This window comes from Dipodomys merriami, unplaced genomic scaffold, assembly GCF_024711535.1.
Source record: "Dipodomys merriami isolate MVZ:Mamm:240054 unplaced genomic scaffold, mDipMer1.0.p SCAF_2, whole genome shotgun sequence".
Lineage (NCBI taxonomy): Eukaryota > Metazoa > Chordata > Mammalia > Rodentia > Heteromyidae > Dipodomys > Dipodomys merriami.
In genome coordinates, this window is record NW_027203381.1 from 44,909,145 (window position 1) to 44,935,375 (window position 26,231).

At 37.8% G+C, this 26,231-nt stretch overlaps 1 protein-coding gene across 10 annotated transcripts in view; it reads right to left on the reverse strand.

Annotated features, from left to right (window-relative positions):
- Dlgap1 (DLG associated protein 1) overlaps positions 1-26,231 on the reverse strand; it is an 882,629-nt gene that overhangs the window by 556,824 nt on the left and 299,574 nt on the right. For 9 of the 10 annotated variants that reach the window (XM_070029510.1, XM_070029507.1, XM_070029511.1 and 6 more), the window contains one exon: positions 23,459-23,564. The exons of the other annotated variant lie outside the window; for it this stretch is intronic. The gene's annotated coding sequence lies outside the window, so the exon portion shown is untranslated. The remainder of the gene's footprint in view (positions 1-23,458; positions 23,565-26,231) is intronic. 10 annotated transcript variants of the gene reach the window in all.

A 26,231-nucleotide genomic window follows, 5' to 3' on the forward strand; every position in this document is an offset into this window, starting at 1 on the left:
AGAAGTTTTCTCTTTGCATATTTTAACTCAGCCACAATTCAAGGAAACACTGTGTTTTTGATAAGATTGTCTGAAACGAGACATTACCTAGACATATAAATATTCTCAGTGGTAAAATTACTTGACAGTCGTGCCTATTCTTTATTTGATACAATGACTGAAATTTTAAGTGTCTCTCTGAGGTTAAAAAAAGACATTGAAAATGGAAAAAAAATCCAACCTTTTAACAGAAGAGGAGGCTAGCTGAGCTAATAAAAGATTGTTCTTAATTGCTACTTATCATATAAATAAAGAATTCTCTTCAACACAATCACAATTTTTAAAAACGAATATTTAGCATGCCAGAAAACTAATGAAGATTAATTTTAAGAAGAGATCTTTAATAAACTGTCCCTTGTTTTAAAAACACCCATAAAATCAAGTCACTGGTTCAGACATTTAAGTTAGCAGTTTGTTGAGAAGAACAGGGCTGCTAAATTTATTACAGTACACAAGTAAATTGTTACAGGTCATCAGATAGCATCACTGCAGATGGAAGGGCTGATGTTAAAGCCTTTGTCATAAGAAAGCAATCGACCAATGAAATCCTGTGTGTAACCCATAGCATGCAGAAAGTCAATATGAAAAAGTGAATTTCACATCATTCTCAGCTTTTTCAAACTATGCCCACAATTTAATCTCAATATGAATCACTAAAACATAATTGGAAAACATAATGATAGACAGGAAAGAATGACTTCAATGCTGGGTGCTGTGGCTTACATCTATAATCCTAGATACTCAAGAGACTGAAATCTGAGGATTGTGGTTCAATGCCAGACTGGGCAGAAACTCAGTGAGACTTATCTCCAATTAACCCAAAACAAGCTGAACATGGATCTGTGACTCAAGTGATAGAGTGCTAGCTTTGAGTGAAAAAACGAAGGGACAGCACCCAGGTCCTTAGTTCAAGCCCCAATATCAGGCACACATACATACATGTTCACACACAGACACACAGACACACACACACACGAAACTGGGGGTGAGGATGTCTAAACATTTTTCTTGATAAAAGAAGAGAATGGAAAATGGCAGAGCAATTGCCAACCTTCTCTCCCATACCTTCCTTCTGAATTCAAAGTATTCAGGAATGCAAACAAACTCATCTAAATGGTTGCCTATCTCCTTTCTTCCTGCATTCAGAGTAAGGTTAATCAACACAAATAATGACAACTTCCTACCTATCCATCTCTTTCTCCTCATGGGCATCACCTAAAAGATGGTAAGTGTGAAGTGCCAACTTGTGTAGTGTGGGTGGCTCTGGCCAGTTGGATGAAGTGAGTTTTTTAGGGACTAAGGAGATCAGACTCCAGGGTGACTCTCTTCCTGCATTTCAGGCACAGGAATTCCATGAATAAAGAGGATAGACTAGACTGTCAAATTAAACATAGGCAGAGGAAACTCTCACTCCAAAGAGTAAAACAGCGACCCAATAGATCCTCAATAACTGTCTGTATAGGAAACAGAGAAGGAGGGAAGAAGAAAGGAGAGTCTGATAAAGCATATGTAGCAGAATATACTCAGAATGTGGGACAGAGGCAAAACTCTGGCAGGAATATGGAAAGTGATGATCTTCACCATGGGATCCTAAGTGCCCAACTGGGCAGAACAATTAGAAATGCTGACCTGCTCATGAGTCTCCAAGGAAGAAGTTGGAGCTGCTGACTGAACTGAACAATGACCTAGGGGCTCTGGAAACTGTGACAGAACTTGGTCAGCAATTGCTCTGTGGAAAAAAAGGAGCCCTACACGCTCACTTCTGTTGTCTGATTGATTTCCCAGAGATTCTGAGCAACACAGATTGTTGTTCACATGGCAGATTTCTGATGGTGATATGTGACTTGACTTTGCTGCTTTCTAAATGGATCCTACGAGAACAGACCCTTGTTGGGGCAAAATGTTTGGGTAATTTTGTTTCCAAAAGCAGTTGTATCTCCTACCAACTTTCAATTGCTTCTAATATAGAATGTTGGTGTGCTGAGCTAAAGAAAGTCTCTTCATGGAGCCTCCAGGTCTAGAAATGTAATGACAAGCAACTGCCTCTGGCTTACCAGGTGTAGAACAGCTTTAGACCTCAGGGAGAGATTGGGTCTCAGCTCGTTTTAATATCATGGTCATGAATTGTCAGAGACCCTTTATAAATATTTTGCTATCTCATTAATCATTGTTAAAGGTGTAAAGATGATTGATTCGCTATTTTAATTTTTCTATTAGGGATGAAGGTTTACATGCTTGGCATTTCTTGGGCTCAAAGTGTATGAAAATCACATTTTCTTAATATGGATTTCCTTCTAGTCAGAAGCCAAAAAAAAAAAAAAAAAAAAAAAAAAAAGCCATGCCTCTGTCCCAGGATTGCAACCATTGCCAACAGGTGTGAACACCTGAATAGATCTTTCTAGAGATAGCCAGGAATTAACAGGCAAGACAAAAGCATGAAGTAAGCAAGTCTGTGGTCTAGGTTGGTGGTCAACAGCCAGTATAGGCAAGGAACAGGGTTGGACAGAGCTTGAGATTCAGGATACAGGAGCAGGGCAAGGGATCAATTATTGTAGACTTAACACATACAATACAATCTTAGGAGTCAATCTGTCACTCAAGAAATTTACTACTCAAGGGTAGTGGGTATGACAGGTATGAAAGTGGAAAATTATGTCAGTGCCAGTATCTAAAAGATCCACAGGCCATTCTGAGGGCCTAATGAAAGACCATCTAGCAGTGTGTGTGTGTGTGTGTGTGTGTGTGTGTGTGTGTGTGTGTGTGTGTGTGTGTGTGTGTGTGTGTGTGTGTGTGTGTGTGTGTGTGTGTAGGATAGAGGAGTCAGAAGTAAGGAAAAGGGAGTCCAGAGAAGGTTTCATGGAGAGTGAATGTCAGAGCTAAGTTCTAATAGAGGCTAATAGAGCACATCACCAAAGGAAAGGAGATTTCTAGCCCTGGGACAAATATTGGCGCATAATGTGTTGCTACGAAACTCAGAGAATCAAGGCATAGTAGCTAAAGACCCACATCTAGTGTCTGGTTGTTCAGATGGAGCTGAGATAATGGAATCTTGGGGTGCAGTGCTGTACAAATTAATTCTAGTTGGGTCAGGGAAGTATGGTAATCCCAAGAAGGCTGGCTTGCAGAGTCCAATATATAAATCATCCAGGAACGGTATGGATTAAGGCATGAATTCTAATTACAGCTGAATTAGAGATTAACTGCCTTAGAGAAAATAAGGGATGTTGAAGAAACTAGATCGAAGATGCTAGAACAATGAGACCGGATAGATACACACTGCTTTGTTTTTTGACCAGAGATTGACTGCTCTTTATGCTTTGGTCTGGACCCAAGAATTGTCCTAAACTAAGAGCATGAACTTGGGGCCACAGATGCATGCTGTAAACCTTTGCAGGGCTGGAATGATTGTAGTCATAAGGCCAGAGGACCACAGAGGCCAGGAGACAGGCATCAGCAAAGAAGGAAATAAGGACACAGGCTTGAGGCAGCATGAGCTGATGAGGGAGGCAGTTTTCTGACCTAGTTCAGGCTCTCTTTCGTTTCCTGTGAGACAGGAATCAATCCCAACCCAGCTGGTCCCAGACTCATGGACGGAAGTTTGCAATTTGAAGCACCTGGCCACCATAGGCTATGCAGAGTGGGGACACAGCTGTAGCTTTCTCTGAGTGAATTCTCTCATGAGTGGTGGTGATGGGGACTATATTACAAAATAAATAAAAACCACTACAAAGATGGCTATAGCAGATCTCTCTACCATTATTAGGTGCTTTGTCTCTCAGTGACTTTGTAGTCCCCTTAAGTGCAGAGATAGCAGCAGAAATCTCAGCAGTGTACAAACTCATTTGCTCACAATTACAAAGGGACAACTTCTGAGGTCACATATCTGAGTCAAATACAAATCTCATTTACAATCCAGCCTGGAGTTGACCTGGTAGGTACCATATACAAGTGCATCACTTTTGATATTTGGAGAGAACATTTTTATATCCATTTGCTTTAATTATATATATTTCCAGATGGAGTGATATATATATATATATATATATATATGCATAGTGTGTACATATGTGTAAAAAGTATAGTATGTGTGTGTGTATATATGTATATATTAGCTATATATCTACGGTCTTAATAAAATGAGGGCGTGCCTTCCAGAGGGATCTTGTAGGGGATTACCACTGCTTAAAATCATCAGATGGCTTTTTTCCTGGCTTACCACACGGCTGCTGGGCAAGTTCCCAGCAGCATCCCTAGTACTCTCACGGTGGCTACAGATGGTGTTGGGAAAAAAATGCTTCTTATTTTTAAATCACAAACACCCAGATATATAATGATCAAAGAAACTTTTCAAAGGCAACCTCCAAAAATGATAAAATCTCTTGAGACTGCTGTCCCAGATTAGTAAAACCTTTTCCCTGGAGGGAAATGGGAGCATCCTGCACGACAGAGTAAAAAGTGGCATGACAGTGTCTCTTGCAAACGCGTCTGCTTCACTTCATTCTTCTGTATCTGTATAGCAAAAGCCGAACCATTTTGCCTTAAACATCCAAGCTCATAGCTTAATATTTTGTATTTCTCGTCATCTGGCCTAGAATACTATAATATCTATTGAAAGTTCCCTGAATAATTGTATCATTTCAGAAGAGGAGCTGGAGGAGGCGCCTGAGTGGGATCTGTATGGAAGCTGCAATTCTACTCATCAAGAACTACCCATGCAGCTTCAAGGTTATTCTAAGGTCATACACACACCTACACACTTCCCTAAGCAGAATGAGCTATTGTGTAGCTGATAAAACAGACTGGTAGCCAATAATAGATTTTCAAAAGAATGAATATTTTTTTCCAAAAGGAAAAAAGAGCATTATTAAGTATCAATATAACAAAGTATGCTTTTTTCCCCCTTTAAAAAAATGTATGGTACAGGCCCTGTTTAAACATTTGAGTTACACTTCCAGACATTTTTTCCCCCAGCTAGGGTCTTGTGCATATTTCATAGGCTAACCGAGACCACAGTATTCCTCTGGTATAGCTCAGATTCCAGACATGAACCACTATGCTTGGCTTGTTTGTTGAGATGAGAGGAACTTGACTACTTTTTGCCCAGGTTGGCTTTAGCTGGCAATCTTCCTATCTCTATCTCCCTCTCTCTTTCTTTCTTTTTTTCTTTTGTTGCTGGTACTGGGGCTTGAATTCAGGGCCTTGTGCTCTCTCTTGGCTTTTTTACTCAAGGCTGGCATTCTACCACTTGAATGTTAACTCAACTGCCACTGTTTGCTAGATAATTGGAGATAAGACACTCATGAACTTTTTCCCAAGGTGGCTTCAAACCGAGATCCTAAGATCTCTGCTTCCTGGATAGTTAGGATTACAAGCATGAGCCACTGGCACCCAATTATACTTCTATGTCTTCAGTAGCTGGTATTACAGATGTGCACTACCATAGCTGGCTTTATAACAAGATGTTATCTATTGCTAATGTTTGTATCTGTAAATCTCCCCCACAAAGGCCCCACATGCTAAAGGATTGGGCCTCAGGCTATGGGACTACTGGAAGGTTAGGTATTGTTCCTTCAGGTCAGTGGTATGTTCTTAAAGAGGATAGTGGGGTCCTAGCCCCATACCCTTAGTCTTTTTCTCTCTTTGGTTTCCCAGTCCTAAGATGACTAGGTTTGCACCACCACACACACCATGTTACAGTGCACTTTCTTGCATAGAACCAATAGCAATGGGACCAACAGATGGTGGACTGAGACTGAAGAGTATAGGAGACAAGATCCTCAGAGGAACAAGAGGTGTATATGCTTTTCCTTTCTTTTTCTTATTTTGGCAGCAATGGTGTTTGAAGTCAAGGGTTTGCTGCTAGATTTGTGCTAGTTGAGCCATACCTCTAGCCATGCTTTTTGCTGCTTATTTGGAAGATAGAATATATCAAAATTTTCTTCCCAGGCTGAACCAAGGTCCTCCCGATTTCAGCATGGTGAGTACCTTGTATTACAAGTATGAGCTACTGGCAAATGTCTAAGAAACATAGGTTTTTGAATTCATATCCTGTTGTCCACTAAAGTAGAAGTAAAGATCTCATCCTGTCAACAATGTGCAGAATGTGCCCTTCTTCCTTAATCTTTATTCCCTCCCTACTCTCAGTGCCAGAGACAGTGATGTCATGATGTCCCCAAGGATGCACAGGCCACTGCCTCTCATCTCACATGAGAATGATGGATGAGGTGGCATTGCTCAAGATGAACTGTACTCCTAAGATGTCACGCTGAACTGAAACCCCTTTACACAATTACTTAACGATAACGTTAAAAAAGAAAAAAAAGCATGTAATTTCTTAAAGCATGAATAAAAGACTTTAAAAAATAATATTAATTCTTCCTTAATCCCAGCACTTAGAGTATCTTGAGTTTGAAGTCAGCCTGCACCACTTAGAAAAACCAACTCAAAATAAAACTGGCAGAATGAAAGGAAACAAAAACCAACCCTCCTCATGACCACTGAGAAATTACTGGACCCTGGACTGCTCAAGCAGGGGTAGCCTGAATCTGAACATCTTTTAGTATTCCCCTTTTCTCCTGTCCATTTCCAATTCCTGAAAAGTTCAACCTTTTGCTTCAAAAGTTTTTGGAACCACCATCTTAGTTTCCTGAGAGATTCCTCCTGACTAATGTTTAAAACCCCAAAGCTATGAGTCAAAGTCAACATTTTTTCTTTATTAGTTGATTGCCACTGTTGCTTGTTATGGTAACAGAAAAACATAACTGTTGAAATCCTTCTTGTGAGCATAAGTCAATTTTTACTGCAAAAATATGGTGAGGAGCACAGAAGTGCAAGAGGAAAAAGAACAGAGAAAGGAGACAGGAAGATATCCAGTTCAGAGGAAGGGCAGCAGGGTTCTTTGGAAGCATTTGTACAATTGACTCACTGATACATTAAAAATTGTCAATTCATCTCAAGGAGACAAACTGGGGCCACCACACTAAAGTTTCAATGATAATAACTTTTTGGTATAAAACATATTATAAGAATCATAATGAACCTAGTTGCAAGATTCACATATTTGCTACAGAATAGGAAAACAGATATTACTTTATTGTTAAAGTCTCTTCTGATTTAATAGTTAAGGTTCCCCAAAATAAAATGGAAAAGGCGAAATATTTTACAATTATCTATTCCAGGTATGGTACATGTTATGTTAAATTTTCATATGTAATTTCTTAGTTTATTCAACGAACTTAAACCATCCAGTCACTAGAAATAAATATATACAAAATCCATTTTAGCTGGGTGCTGGTGTCTCACCCCTGTAATTCTAGCTACTTAGGAGGCTGAGATTTGAGGATCATGGTTCAAAGCCAGCCCAGGCAAGAAAGTCTGTGAGACTTTTATCTCCAATTAACTACCAGAAAACCAGAAGTGGTGTTGTGGCTCAAGTGGTAGAGCATAAGTCTTGAGCTGAAGAGCTGAGGGACAGCACCCAGGCCCAGAGGTCAAAACCCATGATCAACAACAACAAAAACTTATTTTAGATGAATTAATACTGTATAAGATAAGCTCATCTGTCAAAAGAAATAACTGAATATCATAATCACAACATAACTGAGGGCTTTCAAAAGCATTTTGAATTGTAGATAAGCATTGTTTTTAATAGAACTTTTCCTTTCTTTTTAACTACATATTATTTTCTCTCAAGATCACCACTAAGTTCATTGAGAGCATTCTGTGTCACTCATTAGAGGCATTTATGTGTCTCCTGTAACTGCTGAGTTCCTTTCTGAGATTGTAGTTTATACTATACTATAATGTCTAGCCCACTTTCAGTTTTCTAAATGCTTTACAATCTCCTGAGCTATTCCAATGTGTGGGAAAGCAAGCCCCATCCTGGAAAGGGTGGGAACAATTGCAAGGCTGGACTGAGTTCTCAGTCAGAAAAGCCAGTCCATGAAAGGAGTAGGAGAAGAAGGGAACATGTCAGCAAAGGTCCAAGTTGAGACTGAATTGAACAAAATGAAGGGTAAAACACAAGTCCACGGACAAGCAGGGGCCAACAAGTAAGCTAAAAACAAATTGAAGATCTCCTGAGTTTCAAAATGACATTTTGAACCACAGAAGAATAGAGTTTTAATGACGCCCTACTGAATTTCTAATTCCCCATAAACAACAAAAACTGGTTTTATTTTTTTTTCTTATAGTTTTCCCAAAGTACATGCAGAATTTCCACTTAAATATATACTAGAATATTTAGTCTTTGACAATAAATTAGGGTAAATCTCTAACAACGAAGGAGTCTGTAACCAGAAGGTTTGGGACTCTAGAAGGGAAGAAGAAGGAAGGACTCATTAAGCACAGTTGTCACTCTAAGCCGAATTAATCAATCCCCAGAGCAAGCCTATAGAAATGTGACAGTTAACATCCTGTTCTCTGTGCTCAGCACAAGAAAACAAAGACATTCTTTTGATATACTCAACAGAGAGAAAAACTATCATGGTATCTAAAGATGAACACTGACAAACGTATTATGGTAGAGCACATGGCTTGCAAGCAAGAGACCTTGAAAAAACTTCAGTACTGAAAAAAGAAAAAGAACAAGAGAGGAGAGGAGGGGAGGTAAGGGAAAGAGAAAAGAGAAGACAGAAAGAAAAGAAAAGATAAGGGAAAGAAAAGTATGTCTAGAAAATAAAAAGAAGCCTTTAAAGATTCTGTGTATTGAAGAGGAGCTCTGAGATTTCTGGATTATTAGCTGGTAAGCAGGGAGAGATGCGATATTGTAGACTACCCCTGCTGATCACTGCACTATCTCTGCAAGCCATCTATGCCAACTAGGATACTAACTTACTTGGGAGTTAAGTTTACAAATGGACTGTCTTTCATTAGGTAAAGATTTCTCTAAAAGAGAGCTTTAAGGAAAAGTATAAAAATCTACAACAGACTTTGCAAAGTGTTTTGGCCTATAGGTAATTGCTTTAGACAATGATGACATGCCACCATCAGTTTGCTGTTGAAGTATTCTTTACATATCTGAATAGGGCCTTTAGGTCCTATTCAAAGCATTAAGTTTTTGGAAAGGATTAATCACACACTTACTTGTGTTGTGCACTGCCATGTCCAATCTTTCTCAAGCATTGTGTATTAAAGAGCTCATTCAGACTCATAAATTGCCAAATTTCATGAGCAATATCCAACACGTTGTTTCTCTGTGGGTCTTGCAAGATGGTCTTAAATTTTCATGACCTCTAAAGACCTTTCTCTATCCTAAAAAGAGATGGCTATCTTCCATTTCCACTACTTCCAAATGAGGAAACTCCATTGGGCATACATGCACATGTGTGCACAGAGCATAAACATGGGACTGGATTAAGGGTTACTCAATGATCAGCAGATGAATGTATCAATAACACCAGCACAGTCATGTGCAAGCCCTAATGATATTTGGATGTGCATTTAAATCTCTCATTTTCACACTACAAGGTACAGGATATTCACTTTGCTATTGTTTTGTTGAACATTAACTATATTAGAACCACGACAAACAAGACAGGTACAGGTCTTTCTTCCTAACACTTTGAAGATGAATATGGAGCCACGCTTTGTGATGAGCATCAGGAATGTTAGGGAAACAAGGCTGAGGGTGATTTAGAGGCCAGGGGAGGCTGTGCTTAGCTGGTGATAATATTTCAACAATGATGTAAAGAAGAATATAGGAGATAAGAAGAAAACCACATAGTGTCTGGCAAGAGTAGCAAGAATGTGACCTTTTTCAAAAAAGGTAAGGACATCTCCCAGTGTGGTTGGCTTGAAGATGGCCAGTGGGACGGATAATGGGGTGGTGGTGAGGGGCAAAGGGCTCACAGAGATAAGAATTTGTCTGGTTAGTCTATAATATAAAAGAAAATAGAATGAAGAGAATATTTGCACCTAATTTAACTTTTTAAAAAAGAATAAAACATGAGACATATTTTAATAGTCATACCCACATTGTTCTGTCTTTTTTTCAGAAATATAGTACAATATGACTCTTGTTTATATACTAGGACAACTTTTAGAGCATTTGTCAAAGATCTCATTTTTACAATGTTGTGTGAATAATTCTGGCATGAGATAGCAAGTTGGCCCGGACAATTTTAGTTCTCATTCAACTTGAATGTCCTAAGACTGCAAAATTTGAATTATAAAACAATCACTAATATCTGGCTGCAGTTTGAAAGCAGTTGAAAGGGTGTTTTATGGCTTCATTTTCCTGGCTTCACATTTTTGCAGATTCTAGGATGCTAATTCCTGAAGCTTGGCAGCCCAAACAATAATCGACTATTTCCTAGTCACGTTGCAATTGCTTTCTTTTAATTGAGGAAGAATTTGTAGAGTTTGTAGAATCTGAAAACTAAAAATAGATGCTGCACACCCTCCTTTTTCTTCACTGAAATGACTTCACTGCCAGTAAGTGGAAAATCTACTTTTATACGTAAATCAGTGCCCTCCCTGACTCTGTACTCACATGGTATAATTGTTACATCCATGTTCACGGGCCACCAGAAATCCTCCCAACATGCCTGGTATATCCTAGGATAAAAATGCTGAACTGAATGAATGAATGTAACTCAGAGCTTGGGGCCTGGGTTCAAATCTCAGATCCGTCACTTTCTAGCTATGGGATCTAGGGAGAAATTGCTCAAACTTTCTGTGCATCCTTGTTACTTAGTAAAATGGGGATCAAATAATATATACACTAAAGGGTATTGTAAGAGTAAAATGAGACTTTACCAGTAAAGCACGATGCCTCTTACACAGTTGAATTTTGGTAAGAGCTGTAACATTTCTCCTTTTTTGTTTTTTCATGTTGTCAGGTACACTAATTGCATCATGTAATTCTAGGGCAGAAATTGTCCTTCCTATTAGCCCAGTGTCTGTCTTCTGGCAATGCTAAGCTGCTTAAAATTCTACTCAAAAGCATCTTGCATCCAAAATGAAAAGAGGAAAGCAACATGAAATGAAAATCTTTTGGTTAGAAAATTGAGTACTCTGTGTGTGTGTGTGTGTGTGTGTGTGTGTGTGTGTGTGTGTGTGTGTGTGTGTGTGTGTGTGTGTGTGTGTGTGTGTGTGTGTGTGTGTGATATCCCAGCTTACTTGTCAAGCACTCTACCTCTTGAACTATACCTTAGTCCTCAAAGAATTTTACTTGTTCTGTGTGATGTACGTAAGTGACGTAAGTGTGTTTGATGAGGGCTACAAAAGCTTGCAAAGTATAATTGCTGCTAGGTAGTCATTTACGTTTTACTTAAGTCTTCTCACTCTCAGTTGTTTTGCTTACGACTGGCACTCTACCATTTAAGCCACATCCCAATTTTGGGCTTTTCTGCTGGCTAATGTGGGATAAGAGTCCCTCAGAAATGTCTGCTGGGGTTGGCTTTGAACAGTGAGCCTCAGATTTCAGCCTCTTGAGTAGCAGGATTACAAGCATGAGCCCCTAGCACCTGGCATCAATCTTGTAAATAAAAATATAATCATATGGATGTAATTAATATACTTGGTACATCTTTACCGGGCATTTATTTACTAGGTCATAAGCATCAGCAATGAATAGATGCTTCAGCTACAACAGAGGCAACTCACATTCTTGCTGTTAACCTTAGTTAGTGTTTTTATCCTACAATCAGGGTAGCAATATCTCAATAAGACTTTGGAGTCAGGAGAGAATCAGCACACAATGGCTGGTAACAGAGTACATGACTATGCTTTGAGTAGAAGTTGTGGAGGAGACTCAGGTCCCCTCCAGGAAGGCAAAGAGATGGGGAGAATCTGGAAAAATGAATACGAAGCTGAGAAATTCAGGAAGAATATCCCATGTAGATATGATAGTACCTGTTAAAATGAGGGAGCAGGAACATGGTACCTGGGCGCAGTCCTTGCTTTCCCAACATGGTAGATATAGAGATCTCCCTAGATCCAAATCCTGTTATTCCACTCACAACTATTTAGCAAAAGAAAATCTAGTCATGGGTCTCCTTGATGCTGGCTTAAAAGCTTGAATACATTTTGACCACTGAATAAACTTTATGGACTCATTTCTAATCTGATCATAGCATGTCCAGTTTTATCTCTTGGCGTTTGGTCAGCATTGTCTCATACATGGTCCCAGAAAGTTTGGGCTTGGGAGTTTGGCTTGGGTATAGTTAGGCTTGTAACTTACACTGCTTGGGTTTTGGAGTTCCACTTTACCCCTGTTTAGGTGCTGTAACCTTGAGTGAAATCACTCCAAACCCTCGACACATTAATTTTCTCATTTGAAAAGCTGGAATAATATCAGCAATTATGGTCTAAAATTTGCCTTAACAAGGAAATAATGAACAGCATAGGTTTTAGTATATAAAGACTCTACAACATTCTACAGTGAAAACAAACACATCCTTGCACTCCTGGGTATATCAAAAGGAAATGAAATCAGTATGTCAATAAGACATCTGCAACTCCATGCTTACTGCAGCACTAGTGACTACAGCCAACCAATGAAAACAACTTGAGTGTCCACTGATTTATGAATGGATCAGGAAAAGGTGGTAACACACACACACAATGGAATACTACTGAGCCATAAAAAGAATGGAATCTTGTCATTTGTGACTACATGGATGTTAGATGTAAATAAGCCAGGCACAGAAGTTGAAAGTAGAATGGTGGTTACAAGAGGCTGAGTAGAATGAGGAGAGAATAGGGAAAGGCTGAACAAATGGGTACCAAAACATTGTTAGTGGTGCTCAGATGCTGTTGCATAATATGATGACTGCATAAAAATTATGTATTGCACATTTCAAACAGCTAGAAGATTTTGAAAGTCTTCATCGCAATGAAAAGACAATTATTTTTGTCAGTCGTGGGGCTTGAACTCTGGGCCTGGGCGCTGTCCCTCAGCTCTTCAGCTCAAGGTGAGTGCTCTGCCACTTGAGCTACAGCGCCACTTCTGGTTTTCTGGTGGTTTATTGGAGATAGGAGTCTCACGGTCTTTCCTGCCCGGGCTGGCTTTGAACTGTGATACTCAGATCTCAGCCTCCTGAGTAGCTAGGATTACAGGCGTGAACCACCTGCGCCCGGCTGAAAGACAAATCTTTGAGAAGATAAATTGCCTAACCTTATTTAAACAGTATACACAATGTGTTAAACATTACATGGTACCTCATTCATATGTACAACTTTTGTATGTTATAGTTAAAAAATTTAAAAGAGCTAAGTGCTTGTGCCTGACCCCTGACATTGTAGCTACTCAGAAGATTGAGACCTGGAGCATCTGGGTTTGACTCAGGCCTAGGATGAAAAGGCCACATGATCCCATCTCCAAAACAACCAGCAAAATGCCAGGCTGGAGGTATGGTTCAACATGGTAGAACTCCAATCATAAGCAAGAAAGCCAAATGAGCACAAGGCTCTGAGTACCAGAGAAAAAGAATCCAAAATTATAATGAACACAAAGATGGCTTGCAAAGTTGATTTCAGAATGAGGTTGGCAAGAGGCCTAGATATTGATAAGCATGCTAAAACAGCAGCTATGAGGTAAGGCAGGGAGTACGTAAATGAGAGTGTTGGCTGGCTAATAGGGTGCTAGGAAGGACCAGAAAAAAAATATAACTAAGATCTGCTGACAGGCTGGATATGTAGGTGGGAACCAAGTAATGTTTGAGTCAAACATGACCCTAAGATTTTGACACTGAGATAACTGATGGTGCTTTTAAAAATTCAATAAGTCAGGTAGGTGAGGAAGGATGATGAATTTGTAACTTCACAGTTTATAATTATGCAACTTATTAGATGCCATGTTTGAAAGAAGTTTCTAAGTTTAAAATTATGCCATGACTGTGTTAATTAAATAATCCACTCTGAATTCTGGAACTTTCTAATCAGGCTTCATGTCAAAATACATTACTAGTTTCCATGTCTCTTGACATCCTTCTTGGCTAATTCTTTCTTCACCTATCACCCAACTGAGGGCCTTTCCTAGAGGACAAGCCACAAATCCTCCTGTCCTATAAGCTGTCTCCTGGGCTGGAAGCTGACTTTATGTTACTTTTCATCCTGTCATGCCTGTCATTACCTACCTGAAACATCCTCCTCATCTTTTAATTATGTAACATTTTCCACATCTAAAACCAGGATCAAGTGAAAAACTGTAATAATTGACATAATAGGAAAAAAATCAACAATTTCAAAGACAATTACTATTCAATGATTCAAACCTTTATTATCAGGGTATATGCTACTTACTTCTTACATAGAAGTGGTCCAAATGTGTGAATCTTTCCTTGTCCCTCATGAAGTATTTTTTTTTTTGGGGGTCTGGTCGTGGGGCCTAAACTCGGCCTGGGCACTGTCCCTCAGCTCTTCAGCTCAAGGCTAGTGCTCTACCACTTGAGCCACAGCGCCACTTCTGGCTTTTTTCTTTTTTTGCTTACATAGTACTGAGAAATCGAACCCAGGGCCTCAGGCATGCAAGGCAAGCGCTCTACCACTGAACCACCTTCCCAGCCCCCTCATGAAGTATTTTTTTACGTGGAACACTTAATACTTTCTGGATCCCCAAAGGAGATTAAAGTATATGCCCAATTAAACTCCACTAGAAGTTACTTGTTGAAGTGTTGAATTTCTTTTAACATAAGACTCAGCCTTTAATTATGGACTCTATGTTGCCAAGAAGCTAATCATCCCCTCAGGAAACATAATTGTCAAAAGCAATATTCTGTATTTGGCAATATAGACAATATCTTCATGGAGAAGACAAAGATCACCACTCCTCTGGCTACTCTGTGCATCTATTTAGGTTCAAAGACAGCATCACCAATGATATCACTATCAACACATAGCCAAAAACCAACTCTTACAAAGGAATTGAATAGCATAGCCAGAAACTAAAATACATTAGAAATATCAGTGGATTATAATGTTCAATTATCAGACTCTCTTTGGCTGTAACTACACAATGAATTGGGGATTAAAATATTAGATGGTTCATCTGTTACTTCATTCAAGAAATTAACTCAAATTTTCCAACAGTGGGAGGTGAAGGAGATTTCATTGATGAGCCCTAGGTTTTTAATTGGAGCAATTGGGTGGGAAGAGAGCAGGGTTGTAGACTGAGACAGAGAGCAGAAGAGGGAGGAGAAGGCAGGAGCAAATGGTTATGAATTCAAGTTCAGAAAAATGAACATGGTGTTGACTATGAAACCTCAGTATATATAATATATATAATATATAATATATATATATAATATATAGGCCCAAAACATTATCAAGAATTCAGGTCTGATTTAATAAAGGGAATTGATTGAAGGTACTTCAAACTAAAGTCACAGGTCACATACAACATCTGGTCAATGATGAGCCACATATATGATGGTGACATCTTAAACATGTCACCTAATGACTTCATTGTCATCTTAGCTTGTGTAACTATACTCAGTGCTGTTACATGGTGAACATTTATTAGATACAGCCCTGTCATAAAGGGATCCATGAGCTTAAACATTTAGCAGTTACATAAATCTAAATAATTCATTGTATTTTGGATGGTTATCTTGTACATCTAGCTTCACAGATGATAGGATACTCCATTTCTTAATCTCAAATAGGCAGTTTCTTTGCTTCATAAGTAAATTGAATGTAATCTCTAGACTTAATGTGTATAGTATAAACAATCTCAATAAAGCCCAGCTCTTTGCCTTGCCCAGTTATGTACAGGTGAAACAGCATCTGGTTAAGTGGGCTCTGTTGGCAAATTGGGTTTATGCTCTGGCTCTACAAAGCACGAAGTCTACAGATGACTGTTGATGAAGCTTATGTGTTGTTCAAACCATCTTTATTTTCAAAAGGAGGTTTTTCTTGTGAGTTTCCTCTGCCATTGGTTCATTTTGAAGTCTATTATCATAATAGATTGACCTATAGCTGTACAGAATTTTCTCATAGTAATTTAGGAAGGGTGCTTAAAATAATGCCTGGTACACACCTACGTGCATTATATAAGTTTCCTATCTTTCTTGTCATTATAAGGAAATGCCCAAATATTTGAAGTGTGAGAATAATGGGCTCTGTATATTTCCATAATTATTTTGTCAAATTTCTATATCTTCTTTAGTTTCATTACAAGATTATACTGGAAAGGTAAAGGGGATCCAGTGATAATGTTGGTTGTCTTATCAAACAGCTTTTAAGTGACTATTTTAATTCACATGTGAAACTGAAATTCTTTATACAAATACCTAAAGACGACAAAAAATAAATTTAAAAATGTTTTAGGTGAAAATTTGTAGCACAAATTGACAATACAGCAAGAATGAAATAAATCCAGCCAACATGCCTTTCATCCCTTTTTTGTAATTCTTGTCATATTGCTTTTATTTATGTATTTTTTTGCTGGTCATGGGGCTTGAACTCTGGGCCTGGGCACTGTACCTCAGCTCTCCAGCTCAAGGCGAGTGCTCTACCACTTGAGCCACAGCGCCACTTCTGATTTTCTGAGTGGTTTATTACAGATAAGTCTCACGGACTCTCCTACCTGGGCTTGCTTTGAACCGAGATCCTCAGATCTCAGCCTCCTGAGTAGCTAGGATTACAGGTGTGAGCCACTGGCGCCTGGTCATATTGCATATTTTTACTACATAGTAAATGCTGTCCCTGAATATTCTTGCAGTGGAAACCAATATGCAGAAATATGATTGTGTGGAACAGCACTATAGTTGATTTTATAAACAAATTGCTCCATCATACAAAATAATATTTCTATTGCTTTTAGAAAGTACTTAACGTTAGGTCATTAAAAATGTCAATAGCAATAATAATTAGTTTATATAGAAATTAATATGCTAATTATTGCATTACCTAAATAGACAATAGCACCTAAATTCTCCCATGGTCTTACCACTCCACACATTATCTATCTATCTATCTATCTATCTATCTATCTATCTATCTATCTATCTATCTATCATCCATATATTTCTAGTCATTGAATATCTATACCACACATAACTATCTATCCATCTATCATCTATCTAGCTATCCATTATCTACCTATCAATTACCAATCTACTTATCTATCATCTATCAGTTTATTTCTTTAATCTTACATTATCTATTATCAACATTGCTACAGCCTCCCCAAAAGGAATTCATTTTGATTGTGCTATACCTCTGAGACATGAAAAATAAGCATAACATTCTACAATTAGATTTTAGTGGCTTACAGATGTCTGAAATAATCAAGGCAGTCAAATAGCACAGCAGTTCTGTTCCTCAATTATTTCCAACATAAAAAGGAAAGGACAGTAAGTGGTAAGATTTATCTCAAAACATATGAAGTTACAACAGATTTATATAATATTGACGTTGAAAAAACTCATCAGGACTGAATCCTCCACTAGGACTGATAAAATATCCCCAAAATTTACTGATTATCTATTACATAGACAGCTCTGAATTTCTGCTGACAAAATACTGAGATTAGCCAGAATAACAATTCAGTCTAAAAAACACAGAAAAAAGAGCAGAAAGATGTTAATATGAGCACAAATCCTGTAGTATGAAGCATCTATTAACTAAAATTTGATTTATTTTGCCAAGGAAAAGATCTCATCAGGCATATTAGCTATGCAAATAATTACTTTGGAGAACAATAACAGAAAACAACGTTTGATGTACTAAAATTGGATAAAAATTTGGAGCATGTGAGCCTTTTTAGGGTAAACTTATGTCTTGAAAATATTCCTTTTGGTTGCTGCCCAAGCTATGGCTGGATTATAGAATTGAAGTTAGAATTCAAATGTACAGATCTTATGCTTGATGCTGAACCAGTCACTCTGGATAAAAATGGCCTTCCTTGCTATGTGTGCTCATTAGCCATGTGTGGAACCAGAACCTCCTGTCCAGATAAAAAATATGTGAATTTTCCCATTAGCCTCCAAGACACAGATGACTAAGTACTGGATGCATTTTTGCAAACTGTGTCTATTTTTAAAGTCTCAAGTGTAAATGTTGTAGCTTTGTGGAATTATATTGGAAGGAAACATAATCTTCATTAACCTCTAATATCTTGGTTAGTAGTATTGAAGATTAAACTCAGGACTTTGTGCTTGATAGACAAATGATTTGTCATTTGAGTCATACTCACAGTCCTTTTACTAGCCGTGCAGTGCGCAGACAGTGATCTTTCTACCTTTGCCTTCTGAGTAACTGGTGTTATAGACACGAACCACCACTCCCTTTGAGATAGGATCATGCTAACATTTCACAGAAGCTGACCTCAAACTGTGATCCTCTTATTTATACCATCCAAGTAGTTGATCACAGGCATGTGCTACTAGCACAGTTAGCCAGGAAAAGGGTTTTAGAACTGTTTATCTTTAATACCTTCCAAGTGCTAGATCTTTAAACCAACCTTGCAGATAATAATAAAAATGGCACTCATTTTACATGTTTTGTCCTAAGTACAGAGTATGGTTTGGTGCATTTTCTAAGCTCATCTATTTAATGGGTAAAAAAGATGTTTTTTTTTTCTAACTTACTTTATTGTTGTTTTAGAGTGATATACCGTGGGGTTACATTTACATATGTATGTATGTACCATTAGGCATACCAGAAAATAAAATAAAAATACCAAGTTCTACTACTGAAGTGAATTATGGAATACACTTGTAAAAATTTGAAGCATATGTATTAATCATTCATTGTTATTATTTATACTGACATGTAATTATAAGCTTTTTCATAGATGCGCTTTGAAGTTAGCTTCACAAGAGAATACAAAACAGAAAAAAATTGAGAGTTTGGTTTAAAAAAACACAAGTAACCTGAACACAGAGCTCTACAATTAGGCATTGAGTCCAGTTTCTGGGATAAAATAAAAAAGCAGGTAGAAAACAGATAGCAGAATCAGATATTTTAGCAAGTAAATGAGACTTAGTTTCTCAAGCCAAGCACTGAATGATGTGTGCAGATTAAAGATGTAGAGAGGAAATGTGGGACATTTGCACACACACACGTGCACACACACACACACACGAATGTACAAGAAAACAAGAGAGAAGAAAGCACCATTGTTCTCTGTGAATAAACACTCGAATTACACTGCAGCTGCAAAATTGAAACGCAAGGAAGAGACATTTGCAAATGTATCTTATTAAATTGATGTAATTTCCTGGTTTCACATACCCAGTGGTTCTTTTATAAAGTAAAATGTACAATTTGTCTTGATTAAAATGACATTTTTCTCATTCTACTCAATCAAAAAGCAAGAAGTATTTTGTGAAAACTCTGTTTATTAACGAATACAATGCTATTGATATTCAGAAGCCCAGGCTTTGAATAGATAGAAGTTAGTTCACACAATAAAATGTCTTCGATGTTGAATGTGACCTTATAGAGAGGTTTCCTTGTGAAGAAAACCAACTGGTCCCTATACAACATGCCAGATTTTAAAAGCTATAGTAGGAAATTTTAACAGGTTAGGATGGTATCATGATGAAGCTTGAATATTGTCGTAAACTAACAAATCTCCCCACACTGAGATGTTGAAATCTTTTTAACTGTGAACTCTCTGACTTAAACAATGTAAATATCAGAGTGCTGGCCTGGTCATTTGGTCTACAGAACCCTTCTCCAAGTAACACCTGTGGACCAGTAGAGTCATTGTTTGGGAACTTGCTATACATCCAGGTTCTCAGGTCTCATCCTGGACCAATCTGATTTTGAGAAATACAAGCCACGAAAGCAACTGATAAATCATAGACCCCCGATGTGGCTAGATCTCTGGTAAGTGAAGTTAGGCAGTAAGCAAATTTAAGAATGGCTCACTTTAGAGCATCTAGTACCAGACATAGATATTTTCTGAATGAAAAGCAGATTGATTAGCAATTAATAAGGAAGACTTTGGAGCCAAAGTAAAGTCTAGGAGGAAAATTAAGAAGACATAGTAAGGGAATCCATGAAGTTCAGGGATGAGCTGAGGCCACTCCCTAGGTTTATTTTATGTGCTCAGGAAATGGCATATTTTCAGACACATCTCTGTACTATCAAGGCATTGTTTTCATCCTGTGGCGTGTGTCTGCTCACCCCTTTTGGTCTTTTGCCTTGCCGTCTTCTGGCCATCCCTGGTTTTCCTGCCCCAATGTTTTCTCCTGCTATTGCACTCCACCTCTATTTCCCTGGCCTTTCCTAGAAAACTGTATATGTCAGATAGTTTAGATGTTTGTTTCCATCTATTTTATCTTTCTAATTGCTTCTCAGAGTTCACTGATTATATATTTCTAAACCTGTGACCTGTGTCACAATAAAACCACAGGCTTTACCCAACCCCCCAAATAACAACAAAAAATCCTGATTTACTTTAAGGCACTAAGTCCATTTTGCTAGAAGACCATCCATCTAACATGGTGCCCATCCATGCATAATTTCAGTCACACTTTCACACAAATAATGCCACTGCTCACAGGGTTGTTTCTGAATAGAAAGGGTAATGAAAAACTTCCACTTGTGCATTCAGAGATACTCTATCGTATGTGAAACAACATACAATTGGCAAAAAAGGCTTATAGTTGAGTATTATATTGCTTCTAGCTATTCCAAAATGTTTTTCACACTATGTCAAGTTATTTTTAGTAGTACTGGGGTTTGAACTCAGGGGCTTATGATTGCTAAACAAGTGTTTGTTAGGTTTAGTTATTTTCCAGATAAAGCCACACACTTTTGGCTGAAGTTAGTTTTGGATTGTAACCTTCCTTCCTCTACCTCCCAAGTCACTGAGATTACTAGCATATAGCACCATGCCAGGCTTGTTCTTTTTTTTTTCCTTGACAGTACTTGGATTTGAACTCAGGATCTTGTGCTTGTCAGGCAAATTCTCTACCACTTACTTATTCCCCCACCTCCCCCAGCTTATTCCTGAAGATAAGAGTCTTTCTAACCTCTTGCAGACCTGGAACTTCCAATGTAGCTGTGATTATAGTGATCAGCCACTGTGTCTAGCACTATATTTCCCTATTTCCTTCCTTCCTTCCTTCTTTCCTTCCTTCCTTCCTTCCTTCCTTCCTTCCTTCCTTCCTTCCTTCCTTCCTTCCGTCCTTCCTTCCTTCCTTCCTTCCTTCCTCCTTCCCTCCCTTCCCCTCTCTCTTTCTCTCCTCTCTCTCTTTCTTCCTCTCTTTCTTCCTTTCTTTCTTTCTTTCTTTCTTTCTTTCTTTCTTTCTTTCTTTCTTTCTTTCTTTCCTTCCTTCTTTCCTTCCTTCTTTCTTTCTTTCTTTCTTTCTTTCTTTCTTCTTTCTTTCTTTCTTTCTTTCTTTCTTTCTTTCTTTCTTTCTTTCTTTCTTTCTTTCTTTCTTTCTTTTCTTCTTTCCTTCTTTCCTTCTTATCTTTTTTCCTGTCTGTCTAACTGGAGTTTGAATTCAGAGCCTTGACTCTCATTTAGCTTTATTACTCAAGCCCAGACCTCCCCCACTCAGCACCATCTAGTTCTTTTAATTTCTTAAAAATACTGTTGGGACAAGATTCATGTCTCATTCTGAATGCAAAAAAATTCTTACTGAATTAGTTTTCAAACAAAATTTAATTATTCTGGTGTCATGATAATTGGATGTAACTTTAAAACACAAATGTTTTCTTCCCGAAGATATTTCATGTAGGAGAAAAATTCAGTATTAAAATTACATAAATGGAGCCATGACAGATGTTCCTCAGGTTTTCTGAATCCTGAGTCATGAATGCGTTTGAGACACTAGCCAGAGCTGAAAGGAGAGGCATGCCTGTGCCCACCTGGATGCTCTTTACATTCATAGCATCCAGCCTCTGTGGACATCTGAGCATCTTTCTGCTTCTTAGACACATCTAGAACTGCAGGAGAGTTCAAGTCCCTCGTGGTATTTGGCTACCCAGGGAAAGAGCCAGAGGATAGTCCTCCTGCTGCTTATCTTTCGAGCAGAAATTCTAAAAGATTCTACTTTCCTCTCGAGAGATCTCTGAAAAGTCAACACGCTACTGGCCACAGTGGACTTGTTAATCCACCATGACTTCACCTGCATACCCTCTCCAATTCACAATCCCTGTTTATCTTCTTGTTCTATTTTTGCTTTAGAGTTTTTGAGACAGTCTTGTTAGATATCCCAGACTGGCCTCAAATTCTCTTTCTTGTGTCAGCTCCCTGAGTGCTGGGTGGGAACGTAGGTATGTACCACCATGCGCAGTGTATGAGCCATAGTATCAGCTTCCCAATAATTGTCACATCCATCTTTGCTGGGCAAGTAACCCAAAGACAGAAGCTCATTATCGTATCCAGCAACTGAATCCCTTTCTTCATCAACATCGCATATGTAGTGGGTCTGATTTAGACATTGTTAAGCGACTCCTCCCCCTCTAGCCCCACATAATGAAATGAAAGAAGTGCTATTCATGGCACAAACTTAAGTTCTTTTATTTCATTCCCCTTCTTAACACAATTAGAACATGTTCAGCCTGTCTGTGTTAATAAATGCAAAATTGTACAACATGCTAAAAAATGCTGATTCTGTGCCACCTACTTCCATAATGCTTTACTTCATACACAATATTCTGGTCTATAGATTTGTAAAAATGACATTTGCCTTATATCCTATCCTAGGTGAACTACAATATGAACATTAAATACATGACCTACATTTTTCCAAGTCTACACATATAATCAAGGAGTTAAAAACATAAAAGCTTTTTTTTCTGTGTTGTTGTTTTTATTGTACTATGTGATTTTCTTTTGTTTCTTCTGCATGTTCTTATTCCTATGGTATATCCCCTTTTGTCACTGTATTTGATTTTGTATATACATTTATCTAATGTGGGGAGGGGAAGAGGAATAACAAAATGCTGAAATAAGGACACAGTATGACCCATTACAACAGTGAGACTCATAAGACACTATGTTGGAAATGAACTTTACAGCTTCAGGGGGAGAGAGTGGGGGAGGTAGGGGAGGGAAGGAGAAAAACCAGAGCGGGGGTAACAACACTCAACAAAAATGTTCTCATTATCTTATTTATGTAAGTGTAACCCCTCTGTACAGAATCTTTATAATAAAAAAAATTAAAAACAACAAACTTTAATATCAGTGGTCTGTTAAAATGTCTGAAATTATAAGATACAAACAGTTTTGTTCAAATATAGTACTTATTTAAAAAAGAAGCTATAGGGGCTGGGAAGGTGGCTCGTGGTAGAGTGCTTGCTTTGCATGCATGAGGCCCTGGGTACGATTCCTCAGCACCACATAAGCAGAAAATGTCAGAAGTGGTGCTGTGGCTCAAGTGGTAGAGCCCTAGCCTTGAGCTGAAGAGCTGAGGGACAGTGCCCACCCCCAGAGTTCAGGCCCCATGACTGACAAAAAAACCCCCAAAACAGAAACAAAAACAAAAAAGAAGCTATAAAAATGGATTACCTTTGATTATCAATTTTTCATTTTTCTTGTTTCCAAGGTAGAAGAAGATCCAAATAGTAGGGTTTTAAAACCTGATGTCACTCTTGATGTATGAGATTCAATTGTTCTGAAAGACAACAATGCAATGATTACACATGACAAATGGAAAGAAAAAAATGGCACGTAAGAATGATATTGAGGAGCTAGCAGCTCACACCTGTAATCCAAGCTACTCAGGAGGCTAAGATCTGAAGACTGCAGTTTGAAGCCAGCCAAGGGAAGGAAGTCCAAGACTCTTATCTTCAAAAAGCTGGAAGTAGAGGTGTTGTTCAAGTGGTAGAGCACCAGCCTTGAACAAAATGCTAAGGGAATTAGATTGCTTGACTTCTGTCCTGAATGTACTATATTTAAGTTAGTACATTTTTATATACTTGCCTACCTCTTGATTTATATATAGATATATAAATACATATGTATATATCTCTATATAAATATAAATATTTATATCTATATATGAAGGGATTCTAGTTTCTACATAATAGAAAAGCTGTTCTGTTGAATGGCAAGTCCTTTGTACAACCACTTAAAGGAAATTAAAAAAAAAAACAAAAACAATGCTAAAGGGAAGTATCCAGGCCATTCATTGTATGTATACTCACTTATGCAAAAAAAGAATTATCTTATAAAAACTTCACTAAGAGCCACTGGAGTCAATGATGTGAGACCAGGAAACTTACATATGGCATTCCTGCTGGATGTCATACTATGTGCTTCTTTTATGCCTTTCTGAAATTTCAGGAAATAACTGAAACATGAAAATTATATTACTGTAATAAGTAGGTTTAATATGTACTATATAATACTTTTCAGTCACTATCCTTTCCATTCTATTTAAAAAACAAGCAATGTAAAGGTTTACAATGGTTCTAGTCTTTTTGGAAAATAAAGCATCTGCACTTGTAAAGGAGTGGACTTCCAGGTAGAGGACCTACATCAATGATATAATCTTACAAGATTCAGAATACACAGAGGATAGGTTACATTCATTTCTTAAGGCTTATTTGTGATACAAATAGAGTCACTTAGTGATTGTGACAAAAGTGAACTAAAAACATCATTCTTCCCAGGGTGATTGTTTCATCTTCATAGGGGATCCAGGCAAGGGCAGGAATGTACTGTGGCTTGCTGACACCTTGAGGAAACTTTTACCTCTAATTATCAGTGATGCTGCTCTCTAGAAAAGTGACAAAATTGAACATAGAGCCAGGACCACACTTGTGGAAGATGCTTTAGGTCACATCACATGCTATATGCTGAGCTGTGATTTCCCTTCTGGAAGATTACACAGGGAAGGACTTGTGTCCCCCACACAAATCTTCTGGTGTTAAAAAGTGTAAGTGTCTGCACAGATCTGCTTCTACTTGTTTAAAAAGTATGACTTTGTGGACCTAACTAGCTAATGTGTAAATATAGCTTTAGAAGGGAATGAGAAGAAGAGTAAATCTAAGTAATAAGCAATTGTAGTCAGATTGAGAACTAAGAATATCAATTTAAATGCTACTTTTTTACCTTCATGATGCATTACAAGAATTACAGTATCTGCATGAATACAGAATTTGTATAAAAGATGAAGAATCTGAAGCCAGAAGTGTATTGTAGCTCAATTAATTTTATACAATTGGTAGGAAAAAAGACAGAACTATAACCTAGGTCCTCCACCTGGAAGTCCACTCCTTTACAAGTGCAGATGCTTTATTTTCCAAAAGACTAGAACCACTGTAACCCTTTACATTGCTTGTTAAAACACTTTTTTTTTATTTGGTACTAGGGTTTGAGGTCAGGGCTCTGAATATTCTGCAAGCACTTTATCACTAGAACTACTCTCTGGCCCTTTTTGTTTCTGAACATTTTCCATATAGGATTTCATATTTATGCACGAACTGACCCAGACTTTGATCCTCCTATTTATGTTTCCCACACACTTCGATGATAAGCATGCACCACCACATCCAGATATTAATTGGCTGGTATGGACTCTTGTGAACTTTTTCCATGGGATGGACTCACACTATGATCCTCCTAATCTTTGCCTCCTAAGTAACTAAGGTTATAGGTGTGAGCCACCATGCCTAGCTAAAGCACTATTTTGAACCTGGTACTGTTGACAGGCATTGCAAGGCCTGGATAAAGAAATGCAAGGAGAGCAATGAAAAAATAGTCCCAGCTAAATGTAAAGTACTTAAGGTATGCTGTGAATGTTATATGTCCGTGTGTGTGTGTGTGTGTGTGTGTGTGTGTGTGTGTGTGTGTGTGTGTGTGTGTGTGTAATTCAATCTATAAGAGGTATAAATAAGATTCCATTATAACAACTTGGAACTTTGATTTATATGCTATCATACTGTTCAGTATTCTTGATATTTCTATAAATTATACCAAGTCAGAAAATAATTTATTCTCCATATATTGATGGACTCGAGTAATTGTTCATTTTTAAAATATACAGAACTACTTATCTACTTATAAATATTTATTGAGTCTATTTTATGATAAATAGTGTTTCAAATTATCTATAAGAACAAAATGGAAAGACAATGTAACTTATGAAAAAGACACCTGAACATACAAATTTTCATTAAAATTGGAGGTTTTCCTAAGTTAAATGACTGTTAGGTAAAGATATAAGTCAAACATTGAAAAGGGATTTATGCCTTATTTAGATGAATAATTCCCCACTGTAGTTGGTTGTCATGGTTTTCTGGAAAGCTGCTTGAACATATAAATTACAATGGTTCAT